A 13,515-nucleotide genomic window follows, 5' to 3' on the forward strand; every position below is an offset into this window, starting at 1 on the left:
CCACTGCAAGGCATCCTGTTTCTCCTGGGCAGCCTATGTCAATGAAAGCACTGGAGGCACTAGGGGGCCACACCTGAAAGATAGGCTGAACCCTTCCTCACCACCCACATCCAATTTATCACCAACTGCCAGGCTAAGACTAATACCTGAAGGACTCTCAGCACTTTCTATCTCTTCTGCCCTGACTTACATCATATTCTCAGTATTTCTGTCCTGTAATATTGGAACAGCATCTTAAGAGATCCAGCTACCTCTGGTATCACCCATCAACTCTCCAAATCCATCTCTGCCATCATGGCCATACAAATCCTCAAAAACCTAAATTTCACCATGTCAAATTCCTCTCCTTAAATTATGTAATGGCCCCTAAGAATGTAGTCTTATACCATGATATTAGAGATACATGCCAACTTCACTTTCTAGCCTAAGTATCCAATATTCTTACCACTCCTAACCAGAAGCATCTTAAACATATAATTTCCTCTCTAACCTTCTTCAGCCTTTTCCATTCTGATATACCTTGAACATTTTCATGGAATTAGACCCTTCCTACAGTTGTGGAACTTTACAGCCAATTGGACACAAGTGCTCCCCTGAAATAGCTTCCTTCAATTTCCAGTGCTTTTCCCAACACAGCCTCATGCAGAAGACTATTGGAATATCTACAATCCTAAAACAGCACGAGCAGTGGACAGAACTCTGGCTTGTCAGTTGACTTTAGGTCCAGCTCTTGTCCTAGATCATGTTCTTCCACTAAAGGAAAGAGCCAACACAGACAACACTGTGTTGTCTTTGAAATGGTCCTCAGTGACATTGTTGAGCTACTGAATTAAGCAATCCAGTAGCTCACATAGCCCTGGACTTCCTGTTATAAATGTTTTTTGTTGTCTGAGTCAGTCTAAGTAAAGATTTTCATTACTTGCAGCTAAAAGCACTGTAAATGATCCAACACAATAGCTGACGTGAGCAATAACTTTGGCTTGAAGCAGGCACAGGAGCTATCATCTTTCTCACATCAATTAAACAAAAATAGAAACTGCAGCTCAGAGCCGGAAAGTCATTTCCCCAAGAGTACATTGAACATTCTATGGCTAATTGTATTGATTGTGAAAATACTGAAAGCTATTTGCACCCTGGATTATCAGGTGAATAAGTCCTATTCCCTTCTAACTGTGCTGTTAAGCTGCTTTGAGTTTGGTAACCTAATTTTGGAACTGTATGTAGACTAAGTGTAAACAGGCTCTGAATAAAGTCCTAAGGGCTTGCCTATGAAACATTGGCAGAAGTTTTACTGTTGACTCTGAGACATTCAGATGATTGTGATGTCTCTAAATTACTGGCTGATCTTTGGTCCAAATAATATCAGAAGTATTATGATAACGTGTCACCTATTTAGCTTTAGTGTGTGTGAAAAGGATTACTGAATGTCACAGAGCACATATCCATAGAGGAGGGAATCAAACCATGCCTGCCTATGTGGGCAGGGCAAAACAGTGGTAGGGACAGGCTCTATAATTTCAAGTTTAAATGTTTTGTCCTGGATAATTTAGGGTTGTAAACAAAGGGGAGTCTGATTGGCCCTTCTACCTTCTTTTAGGAAATTCTTTATTTACTGTATCAAAGGAGTTCTTTGTCGTAGAGTTCATCTGAAAGTGACACAGGCTGCCCTGAGTACTGGGCTCCCCACCCCTGCTTCAGTCTAAGGTTGAACACCCTATTTGTGAGGGAGACTGTAACAGGTACTCCTATTTTGAGAGAAAGTTAGGACCCATTTCATCAAATTATAGTTCTTTCCAAATCCAGATTCCTCTTCTAGCCCATCATACTAGACTCTTAAGAGATCAAAACATATTTTTCCTGTCAGAATTGCCCATAGAAATCAGAAGTCTCAAATGTATCTAGTCCACCACAGAGCCCTTTCTATTATACATAAGAGCTCAAATACTTTTGGAACCAAGGCCCAACAAACAATGTTATAGATGATGCATCTACATTGAAAGCACACACTTCCTCAGTAAACTCACCTCCCAATATATTGGGAGCAAATATCTTGTAGAACAGGCTGATAGACTCAATGGTGGAGCTTCCATCCATGGAGGCTCCTAGAGCACTTGACCAAACCCAACAATCCCAATTGTTACGAATGATTGGCAGCTGGGCCCAGCAGGCATAATGAAATTGTTAATTGGTTTTCCACAGGCTTGGGAGGAGAAATGGCTTTCATTAAATACATGTGTCCAGAGCACCAGGGAAAATATGCTCCTCCTGGGAATTCCAACAAGCAACTCTGTAACCTACAAAAGGCATGGAAGTGTGCCCGCTGAAAGATGGCAAGAGAAACACAGACTCCTCCATCTATGTGCCTATCTCCAGCCCCACCAGGAAACCACCCTGCTCCCAATCTTTGTTGAAGCCTTTGTTGGTTCCCTTGGGACCTTTCACAGTTAGAGTGAAAAAAATACAGTTCTTCAGCGATATTCATGCTCCAAAGCCCTGTCCCCTGAACTTTAGACTTGGGAAAACAGGCAAGCCAGTAAACCATCAAGACTGGTGAAAAGTCCTGCAGCTCTGAAGGATGAGTCATCTGCTTTTACCACCACTTGAAATAAATGATAATGGCTTGGCAGCCTCTCATATATTAATAGCCTTGTCATTTTACCTTCCTCTCGCTCCCTGTATTTCACATTGAAATTAGAAATGGCAAAAATGGTTTCAGGGCTGATTGCCCTGTGTTTTCAAGCTGCCCAGAAAGTCCAGAACATTCCCGTCACCCCAGCCAGACTGACACTCCACTGTTCTCCTATAGTCATCCTGGGCTGTATTACCAAGTTTAACTGCTTCATGACACTTCATACTGGATATTATCAGATTTGTTTCCTTGTCTGTGTATTGCCCATTTTCTCACATAACAATGTGTCTCACTGTTTACACTGTTTGCTGACCCCAGGGTAGGCAAGATGTAAGTGGGGAAGATGTAAGAAAACTCGAGGAGCCATAGGAACTGCAGACATGCTTATTTCTCTCCAGGCTGGTGCAGCAGCCATAGCAGCAGACATGCTGTATTCTCTCCTCTTGTGGTTGACCCAACAGACACAGTCATAACATAGCCATGAGGGCTTTTTAGGTGGAGCTTATATACACTTACAGAACAAAAGTAGCCCGTGGCCAGGCGGGTTCATCATGTCGCGCATGCACAGTGCTATAAGTGATCTTAGCTGTTACATACCCATGCATTTACAAAAGGTGGGAGGAGAGCGAGAGTCTGTGGGGTAAGGGAGTCTGACCACTGCCATCTTTGCTAATTTGCTCTTGCCCTACACAATAAGCTTCATGAAGGCAGAGACTTCTCTGGCCTGTCACAGTATCCCCAGCACCTAGAACAGCATTTGTGAGAAAGGAGAGGGAGGGTGGAAATGTGATTTACTCTCTATGCAAAAATACACAAGGGGGGCATGGGGTGGTAATGGGGGAAGGGTCTCATGAAGGGGAGAACAGGACTCTCTGTAAATATGTGCTTTCTGACATACTGGCCATTCCCCCCAATCCCCACTACAAACATGAGGGTCACAGCCCCACTGCTGGTTAATCTCAGACTTAATCATTAAGCTTAAGGGGTCAAAATAAATAAAACCTGGAGACTGTAAGTGAAATGTTGTTGTTTAGTCCCTCAGTCTTGTATGACTCTTTGCAACCCTATGGACTGTAGCCCACCAGGCTCCTCTGTCCATGGGATTTCCCAGGCAAGAATACTGGAGTGGGTTGCCATTCCCTTCTCCAGAGGATCTTCCCCATCCGAGGATCAAGCCTGCATTTCCTGCATTGACAGGCGGATTTTTTGTTGTTGTTGTTTTTTATCACTGAGCCACCAGGAAAGCCCAAGTGAAATGATTCCTCCTCTATTTAGTGTCTCCATTTTGCACATATAGTAGCAAAGATCTATGCGAGAAACATACTTCTCTTCCTTCTCTTGGAGAACCCGTGGCTAACCTAATTGGGCATGTGTGTGTGTGTGCCCAGTTGCTTCAGTCGTGTCCGACTCTTTGAGACCCCATGGACTGTAGCCCACCAGGCTCCTCTGTCCATGGGATTCTCCAGGCAAGAATCCTGGAGTGGGTTGCCATTTCCTTCTCCAGGGGATCTTCCTGACCCAGGGATTGAACCTGGGTCTCCTGCATTGCAGGTAGATTCTTTACAACTGAGCCACCTGGGAAGCCCAACCTGATTGCGAAGACAGAGCAAAGGAAATGCAGCAATCTCAGTTCCATGGTGTTTCTGTACTGGGATTCTGAGGTCCACAAGAGGGTCTTCTGCCTTTCGTAGCTGCCTGTCCTCAGGAAGAGCTGCTAAGTTTAATGTGAGGCAGGGCAGAGGGACGAGGTGGAAGCCAATTTGGAGCCTCTGTCCACTTTATTAGGAAATGTGGGGAAGTATCTGTCCTTTGGTATCTGTCTGACTCTTGAATCTTATTTTTAAATTACTCTGAATTTGGAGGGAGGGGTGGGGGTGTGGCTAATCATTTCTCTCAGACTCCAACAAGACCCGACACACTCCATACCCCAGTCCTCCACCTTGCTCTCTAGTATACCCATCCCTGCACTGCTCTGTGCTTATACAGCTTCCACTGAACTACTGACCACTCTGGCACCCCCTCTACATCTTCAGTACCCCCCACTAGCCCACCAGCACCTTGCTCCCACCTCTTGGTGAACTCTACCTCCACTGCTTTATCCAAATCCTACTGTAGCTCTTCCACCTGGAGGACAAGGTTTCCCCTACAAGGCTCTCATTTATGCACTCAGTCATTAATTCAGTCAACGCACAGTGATTGGGTACCAGGTCTGTGGACCAATCAAAGGCAAGTATTCTCTGGTACTCTGTGTCCCTCAGCGTCTGATGTAAGGTTGTCACATTCACTAATGTTGCTTCCAAACCATTACATCTCATCCTCTCTTACTCAGTGACATCCCAGGAAGCCTCACCCTTATTCCCCTAAAGTATAATGTTTTACTCTTACTTGGACATTTCCTTCAGCATATACACAAGATATCACTTCTCCCACATAACCTTCTCTGATCCTCCTTCCTTGTCTAATAACTGCCCCATTTAGCTACAAACAAAACTCCTTAATGAGTTGTCTATGCTCCTTATCTACAGTTCCTAGTCTTTTTTGAAGCTATTTCAATCAATCTTAGCTTCTCTTTCCCATGCCTTCCCAAAACCACACATACCATAGAAACTTATTTTATATGACTTGCATGCTGCTCACTCCAATGCTCAGTTCTTAGCCTTATCCCACTTGACCTGTCAGCAGCAATTGCAAATTGAATTCCTCCCTCCTTAATGACTCCCACAATGCTTCACTCTCTTGATTGTCCTTCCTCCTCACTGACCACATTTCTGTCTTTGTGCCGACTCCTTCTCTTCTCCCTGGTCTCTTAATATTGGAGTACATTAGAGCTCAGTCCCAGAGAAGGCAATGGCATCCCACTCCAGTATTTTGCCTAGAAAATCCCATGGATGGAGGAGCCTGGTAGGCTGCAGTCCATGGGCTTGCTAGAGTCAGACACGACTGAGCGACTTCACTTTCACTTTTCACTTTCATGCATTGGAGAAGGAAATGGCAACCCACTCCAGTGTTCTTGCCTGGAGAATCCCAGGGAAGGGGAATCCTGGTGGGCTGCCCTCTATGGGGTCGCACAGAGTCCGACACGACTGAGGCGACTTAGCAGCAGCAGCAGCAGAGCTCAGTCCTTTATTTTTAAATTTATTTTTTAATTAGGGGAAAATTGCTTTACAATGTTGTGTTGGTTTCTGCTGTACAACAATGTAAATCAGCCATAATTATACACATATCACCTCCCTGTTGAGTCTCCCTCCTCTCTGCTCACCCCTCCCATCTAGGTCATCACAGAGCACCTGACTGAGCTCCCTGTATTATACAGCAGCTTCTCATCAACTATCTACCTTACACATGGTAATGTATATATGTCACTGCTACTTTCTCCATTCATCCCACTCTTTCTTTCCCCCACTGTGTCCACAAGTCCATTCGCCATATCTGTGTCTCCATTCCATCCCTACAAATAGGTTAATCAATACCATTTTTCTAGATTTCATATGTATGCATTAATATACCATGGTTTTTCTCTTTCTGATTTATTTCACTCTGTATAACAGGCTCTAGGTTCATCCACTTCACTAGAACTGACTAAAATTCATTCTTTTTTATGGCTGAGTAGTATTCCTTTGTATATATATATATACCACATCTTTTTTATGCATTCATCTGTTGATGGACATCTAGGTGGCTTCCATGTTCTAGCTATTGTAAATAGTGCTGCTATGAACATTGGGGTACATGTGTCTTTTTCAATTATGATTTTCTCAGGGTATATGCCCAGTAGTGAGATTGCTGGGCCAAATGGTATTGGGAAAACTAGACAGCTATATGTAACAGAATGAAACTAGAACACTTCCTAAAATGAAACACAAAGTAACTCAAATGTATTAAAGATAAGTCCAGAAACTATAAAGCCCTTAGAGAAAAACATAGGCAGAATACTCTGACATAAATGACAGCAAGATCCTCTTTGGTCCACCTCCTAGAGTAATGGAAATAAAAACAAAAATAAACAAATGGGACCTGATTAAACTTAAAAGCTTTTGCACAGCAAAGGGAACAATGAGCAACTTTAAAAAGACAACCCTCAGAATGGGAGAAAATAACTACAAGTGAAACAACTGACAAATGATTAATCTCCAAAGTATATAAGCAGCTTATACAGCTCAATAACAGAAAAACAAACAGCCCAATAAAAAAAACGGGCAGGAGATCTAAAACAGACACTTCTCCAAAGAAGACATACAGATGGCCAATAAACAGAGGAAACGATACTCAACAGCGTGCATTATTAGAGAAATGCAAATCAAAACAACAATGAGGTATCACCTCAGACCACTCAGAATGGCCATCATCAAAAAATCTACAAATGATAAATACTGGAAAGGATGTGGAGAAAAGGGAACACTCTGGCACTGTTGGCAGGAATGTAAATTGATACAGCCACTGCAGAGAACAGTATGGAGATTCCTTTAAAAACTAGGGGCTCAGTCCTTGATTCACTTCTTTTCTCTAGCTACACTTATTCCAATGGTCATCTCATTCAGTCCCATGGCTTTAAATGCATTCTCTATGCTGATGATTCCCAATTTTGTTTATTTGCTGCTGTTATTCTTTAGTCACCCAGTTGTGTCCAGCTCTTTGGGACCCCATAGACTGCAGCTTGCCAGATTTCCCTGTCCTTCACTATCTCCCAGAGTTTGCTCAAACTCATGTTCATTGAGTCAGTGATGCTATCCAAGCATCTGATCCTCTATCAACCCCTTCTCTTCTTGCTGACAATCTTTCCCAGCATCAGGGTCTTTTCCAATGAATTAGTTCTTTGCATCGGGTGGCCAAAGTATTGGAGCTTCTGCTTCAGCATCAGTCCTTCCAATGAATATTCAGGGTTGATTTCCTTTAGAATTGACTGCTTTGATCTCTTTACTTTCCAAGGGTCTCTCAAGAGTCTTCTCTAACATCACAGTTCTAAAGCACTGATTCTTCAGCACTCAGGTTTCTTTATGGTCCAACTCTCACATTCATACATGACTATTGGGAAAACCATAGCTTTGACTATATGGACTTTCGTCAACAAAGTGATGTCTTTTATTATGCCATCTAGGTTTGTCAACTGTGAAAAATTCTTAAAGAGATGGGAATACCAGACCACCTGTCCTGCCTCCTGAGAAATCTGTATGCAGGTCAGGAAGCAACAGTTAGAACTGGACATGGAACAACAGACTGGTTCCAAACTGGAAAAGGAGTAGGTCAAGGCTGTATATTGTCACCCTGCTGATTTAACTTATATGCAGAGTACATCATGAGAAATGCTGGGCTGGATGAAACACAAGCTGGAATCAAGATTGCTAGGAGAAATATCAATAACCTCAGACATGCAGATGACACCACCCTTATGGCAGAAAGTGAAGAAGAACTAAAGAGCCTCTTGATGAAAGTGAAAGAGGAGAGTGAAAATGTTGGCTTAAAGCTCAACATTCAGAAAAGGAAGATCATGGCATCTGGTCCCACCACTTCATGGCAAATAGATGGAGAAACAATGGACACAGTGAGAGACTTTTTTTTTTTTTTTTTGCGGGAGATGGGGCTCCAAAATCACTGCAGATGGTGAGTGCAGCCATAAAATTAAAAGACCCTTGCTCTTTGGAAGAAAAGTTGTGATCAACCTAGATAGCATATTGAAAAGCAGAGACATTACTTTGCCAACGAAGGTCCGTGTAGTCAAAGCTATGGGTTTTCCAGTAGTCATGCATGGATGTGACAGTTGGATTATAAAGAAAGCTGAGTGCCGAAGAATTGATGCTTTTGAACTGTGGTGTTGGAGAAGACTCTTGAGAGTTCCTTGCACTGCAAGGAGATCCAACCAGTCCATCCTAAAGAAAATCAGTCCTGAATATTCATTGGAAGGACTGATGCTGAAGCTGAAACTCCAATACTTTGGCCACCTGATGCAAAGAACTGACTCATTTGAAAAGACTCTGATGCTGGGAAAGATTGAAGGTGGGAAGAGAAGGGGACGACAGAGGATGACATGGTTGGATGGCATCACTGAGTGAATGGAAATGAGTTTGGGTAAACTCCGGGAGTTGTTAATGGACAGAGATGCCTGGTGTGCTGCAGTCCATGGGGTCGCAAAGAGTTGGACTCGACTGAATGACTAAACTGAACTGAACTGAGGTTTGTCATAGCTTTTCTTCCAAGGAGGAAAACGTCTTTTAATTTTGTGGCTGAAGTCACCATCCACAGTGATTTTGGAGCCCAAGAAAATAAAATCTGTCACTGGTTCCATTGTTTCCCCATCTATTTGCTATGAACTGATGGGACCAGATGCCATGATCTTAGTTTTTTGAATGTTGAGTTTCAAGTCAGCTTTTTGACTCTCCTCTTTCACTGTCATCAAGAGGCTCTTTAGTTCCTCTTTGCTTTCTGCCTTTAGAGTGATATCATCTGCATGTCTGTGGTTGTTGATATTTCTCCAGGCAAACTTGATTCCAGATTGTGCTTTATCCAGTCTGGCATTTCCCATGATATACTCTGCATACAATTTAAATAAGCGGGGTGAAAATATACAGCCTTGATAACTCCTTTCCCAATTTGGAATGAGTCTATTGTTCCATGTCCGGTTCTAATTGTTTCTTCTTGACTTGCACACATATTTCTCAGGAGACAGGTAAGGTGGTCTGGTATCCCCATCTCTAAGAATTTTCCACAGTTTGTTGTGATCCACACAGTCAAAGGCTTTAGTGTAGTCAATGAAGCAGAAATATATTTTTTTCTGGAATTCCCTTGCTTTTTCTATGATCCAGCAGATGTTGGCAACTTGATCTCTGGTTCCTCTGTCTTTACTAAATCCAGCTTGTACATCTGGAAGTTCTTGGTTCACAAACTGCTGAAGCCTAGCTTGAAGGATTTTGAACATTACCTTACTAGCATGCAAAATGAGCACAATTGTACAGTGGTTTGAACATTCTTTGGCATTGCCTTTCTTTGGGATTGGTATGAAAACTGACCTTTTCCAGTCCTGTGTCCACTGCTGAGTTTTCCAAATTTGCCGACATATTGAGTGCAGCACTTTAACTGCAGCATCTTTTAGCATTGAAGAAATATCTCTGCTGGAATTCCATCATCTCCACTAGTTTTGTTTGTAGTAATGCTTCCTAAGGCCCACGTGACTTCACACACCAGGATTTCTGGCTCTAGGTGGGTGACCACACCATCATGGTTATCTTGTTCATTAAGACCTTTTTTGTACAGTTCTGCTGTGTAGTCTTGCTACTTCTTCTTAATCTTTCCTGCTTTTGTTAGGTCCTTATCATTTTTGTCCTTTATCGTGCCCATCCTTGCATGAAATTTTTCCTTGATACCTGCAATTTTCTTGAAAAGGCCTCTAGTCTTTCCCATTCTATTGTTTTCTTCTATATCTTTGCACTGTTCACTTAAGAAGGTTTCTTATTTCTCCTTTCTATTCTCTGGAACTCTGCATTTGGTTGGAAATATCTTCCTTTTCTCCTTTGCTTTTCCTTTCTCTTCTTTTCTCAGCTATTTGTAAAGCCTCCTCAGACAAACACTTTGCCATCTTTCATTTCTTTTTCTTGGGGATGGTTTTGGTCACTAATTCCTTTACAATGTTACAAACCTCTGTCCATAGTTCTTCAGGCACTCTGTCTACTAGATCTAATCCCTTGCATCTATTTGTCACCTCCACTGTATAACCATAAAGGATTTGATTTAGGTCACACCTGAATGGCCTAGTGGTTTCCCCTACTTTCTTCAATTCTAGCATGAATTTTGCAATAAAGAGCTGATGGTCTGAGCCATAGTCAGCTCCTCATTTTGCTTTTGCTGACCATATAGAGCAGTTTCGGCTGCAAAGAATATAATAATTCTGATTTCAATAATGACCATTTGGTGATGTCCATTTCTAGAGCCGTCTCTTGTGTTGTTGGAAAAGGGTGTTTGCTATGACCAATCTGTTGTCTTGGCAAAATTCTGTTACCCTTTGCCGGCATGTTTCATTTTGTACTCCAAAGCCAAACATGTCTGTTACTCCAGATATCTCTTGACTTTTGAATTCCAGTCCCCTGTGGTGAAACTTACATCTTTCTTTCTTTTTGATGTTATTTCTAGAAGGTCTTGTGGGTCTTCATAGAACTGGTCAACTTCAGCTTCTATGACATGAGTGTTTGAGGAATAGACTTGGATTACTGTGATGTTTAATGGTTTGCCTTGGAAATGAACTGAGGTCATTTTGTCATTTTTGAGATTGCACCCAAGAACTGCATTTTGGACTCTTTTGTTGACTATGTGGTTGCTGCATTTATTCTAATGGATTCCCACCCACAGTAGTAGATATAATGGTTATCTGAATTAAATTCACCCATTCCCGTCCATTTTAGTTCACTGATTCCTAAGATGTTGATATTCGCTCTTGCTATCTCCTGCTTGACCATATACAATTTACTTTGATTCATGGACCTAACATTCCAGGTTCATGTGCAATACTGTTCTTTACAGCATCAGACTTTACTTTCACCGCCAGACACATCCACAGATGATCTTCATTTCAGCTTTGGTCTAGTTGCTTCATTCTGCCTGGAAGTATTACTAAGTGCCCTCTGCTCTTCCCCAGGAGCATATTGGACACCTTCCCATCTGGGGGGCTCATCTTCCAGTGTCATATCTTTTTGCCTTTTCATACTGCTCATGGGTTCTCACAGGAAAAATACTGGAGTAGTTTGCCATTCCCTCCTCCAGTGGATCACATTTTGTCAGAACTCTTCACTATGACCTATCTGTCTTGGGTGGCCCTTCACAGCCAGGGATCAAGACCATCCCCATGGAAAACAAATGCAAAAAAGCAAAACGTCTGTCTGAGGAGGACTTACAAATAGCTGTGAAAAGAAGAGAAGCGAAAAGCAAAGGAGAAAGGAAAGATATAAGCATCTGAATGCAGCGTTCCAAAGAATAGCAAGGAAAGATAAGAAAGTCTTCCTCAGCGATCAATGCAAGGAAATAGAGGATAACAACAGAATGGGAAAGACTAGAGATCTCTTCAAGAAAATTAGAAATACCAAGGGAACATTTCATGCAAAGATGGGCTCAGTAAAGGACAGAAATGGTATGGACCTAACAGAAGCAGAAGAGATTAAAAAGAGGTGGCAAGAATACACAGAAGAACTGTACAAAAAAGATCTTCACGACCCAGATAATCACGATGATGTGATCACTCACCTAGAGCCAGACATCCTGAAATGTGAAGTCAAGTGGGCCTTAGGAAGCATCACTACGAACAAAGCTAGTGGAGGTGATGGAATTCCAGTTGAGCTATTCCAAATCCTGAAAGATGATACTGTGAAAGTGCTGCATTCAATATGCCAGCAAATTTGGAAAACTCAGCAGTGGACACAGGACTGGAAAAGGTCAGTTTTCATTCCAATCCCAAAGAAAGGCAATGCCAAAGAATGCTCAAACTACTGCACAATTGCACTCATTTCACATGCTAGTAAGGTAAAGCTCAAAATTCTCCAAGCCAGGCTTCAGCAATATGTGAACCGTGAACTTCCAGATGTTCAAGCTGGTTTTAGAAAAGGCAGAGGAACCAGAGATCAAATTGCCAACATCTGCTGGATCATGAAAAAAGCAAGAGAGTTCCAGAAAAACATTTATTTCTGCTTTATTGACTATGCCAAAGCCTTTGACTGTGTGGATCACAATAAACTGTCGAAAATTCTGAAAGAGATGGGAATACCAGACCACCTGACCTGCCTCTTGAGAAATCTATATGCAGGTCAGGAAGCAACAGTTAGAACTGGACATGGAACAACAGACTGGTTCCAAATAGGAAAAGGAGTACGTCAAGGCTGTATATTGTCACCCTGCTTATTTAACTTATATGCCGAGTACATCAGGAGAAACGCTGGGCTGGATGAAGCACAAGCTGGAATCAAGATTGCTGGGAGAAATATCAATAACCTCAGATATGCAGATGATACCACCCTTATGGCAGAAAGTGAAGAGGAACTTAAAAGCCTCTTGATGAAAGTGAAAGAGGAGAGTGAAAATGTTGGCTTAAAGCTCAACATTCAGAAAAGGAAGATCATGGCATCTGGTCCCACCACTTCATGGGAAATAGATGGGGAAACAGTGGAAACAGTGTCAGACTTTATTTTGGGGGGCTCCAAAATCACTGCAGATGGTGATTGCAGCCATGAAATTAAAAGACACTTACTCCTTGGTAGGAAAGTTACGACCAACCTAGATAGCATATTGAAAATCAGAGACATTACTTTGCCAAAAAGGTCCATCTAGTCAAGGCTATGGTTTTTCCTGTGGTCATGTATGGATGTGAGAGTTGGACTGTGAAGAAAGCTGAGCACTGAAGAGTTGATGCTTTTGAACTGTTGTGTTGGAGAAGACTCTTGAGAGTCCCTTGGTCTGCAAGGAGCTCCAACCACTCCATCCTAAAGGAGATCAGTCCTGGGTGTTCATTGGAAGGACTGATGCTAAAGCTGAAACTCCAATACTTTGGCCATCTCATGTGAAGAGTTGATTCATTTGAAAAGACTCTGATGCTGGGAGGGATTGGGGGAAGGAGGAGAAGGGAGAGACAGAGGGTGAGATGGCTGGATGGCATCATTGACTCGATGGACATGAGTTTGTGTAAACTCCGGCAGTTGGTGATGGACAGGGAGGCCTGGCATGCTGCGATTCATGGGGTTGAAAAGAGTCAGACATGACTGAGCGACTGAACGAAACTGACACTTTTTTTCTCATACGAACTTCAGACTCATAAAGGCATCTATACTAGGAAATTGAGGGATCCACCTCATATTCAACGTCTAAAACTAAACTTCCTGCCTGTCTACCAAAAACAAAACAAAATGAAACAAAAAACA

This window comes from Bubalus bubalis, chromosome X (genome assembly GCF_019923935.1).
Source record: "Bubalus bubalis isolate 160015118507 breed Murrah chromosome X, NDDB_SH_1, whole genome shotgun sequence".
Taxonomy (NCBI): domain Eukaryota; kingdom Metazoa; phylum Chordata; class Mammalia; order Artiodactyla; family Bovidae; genus Bubalus; species Bubalus bubalis.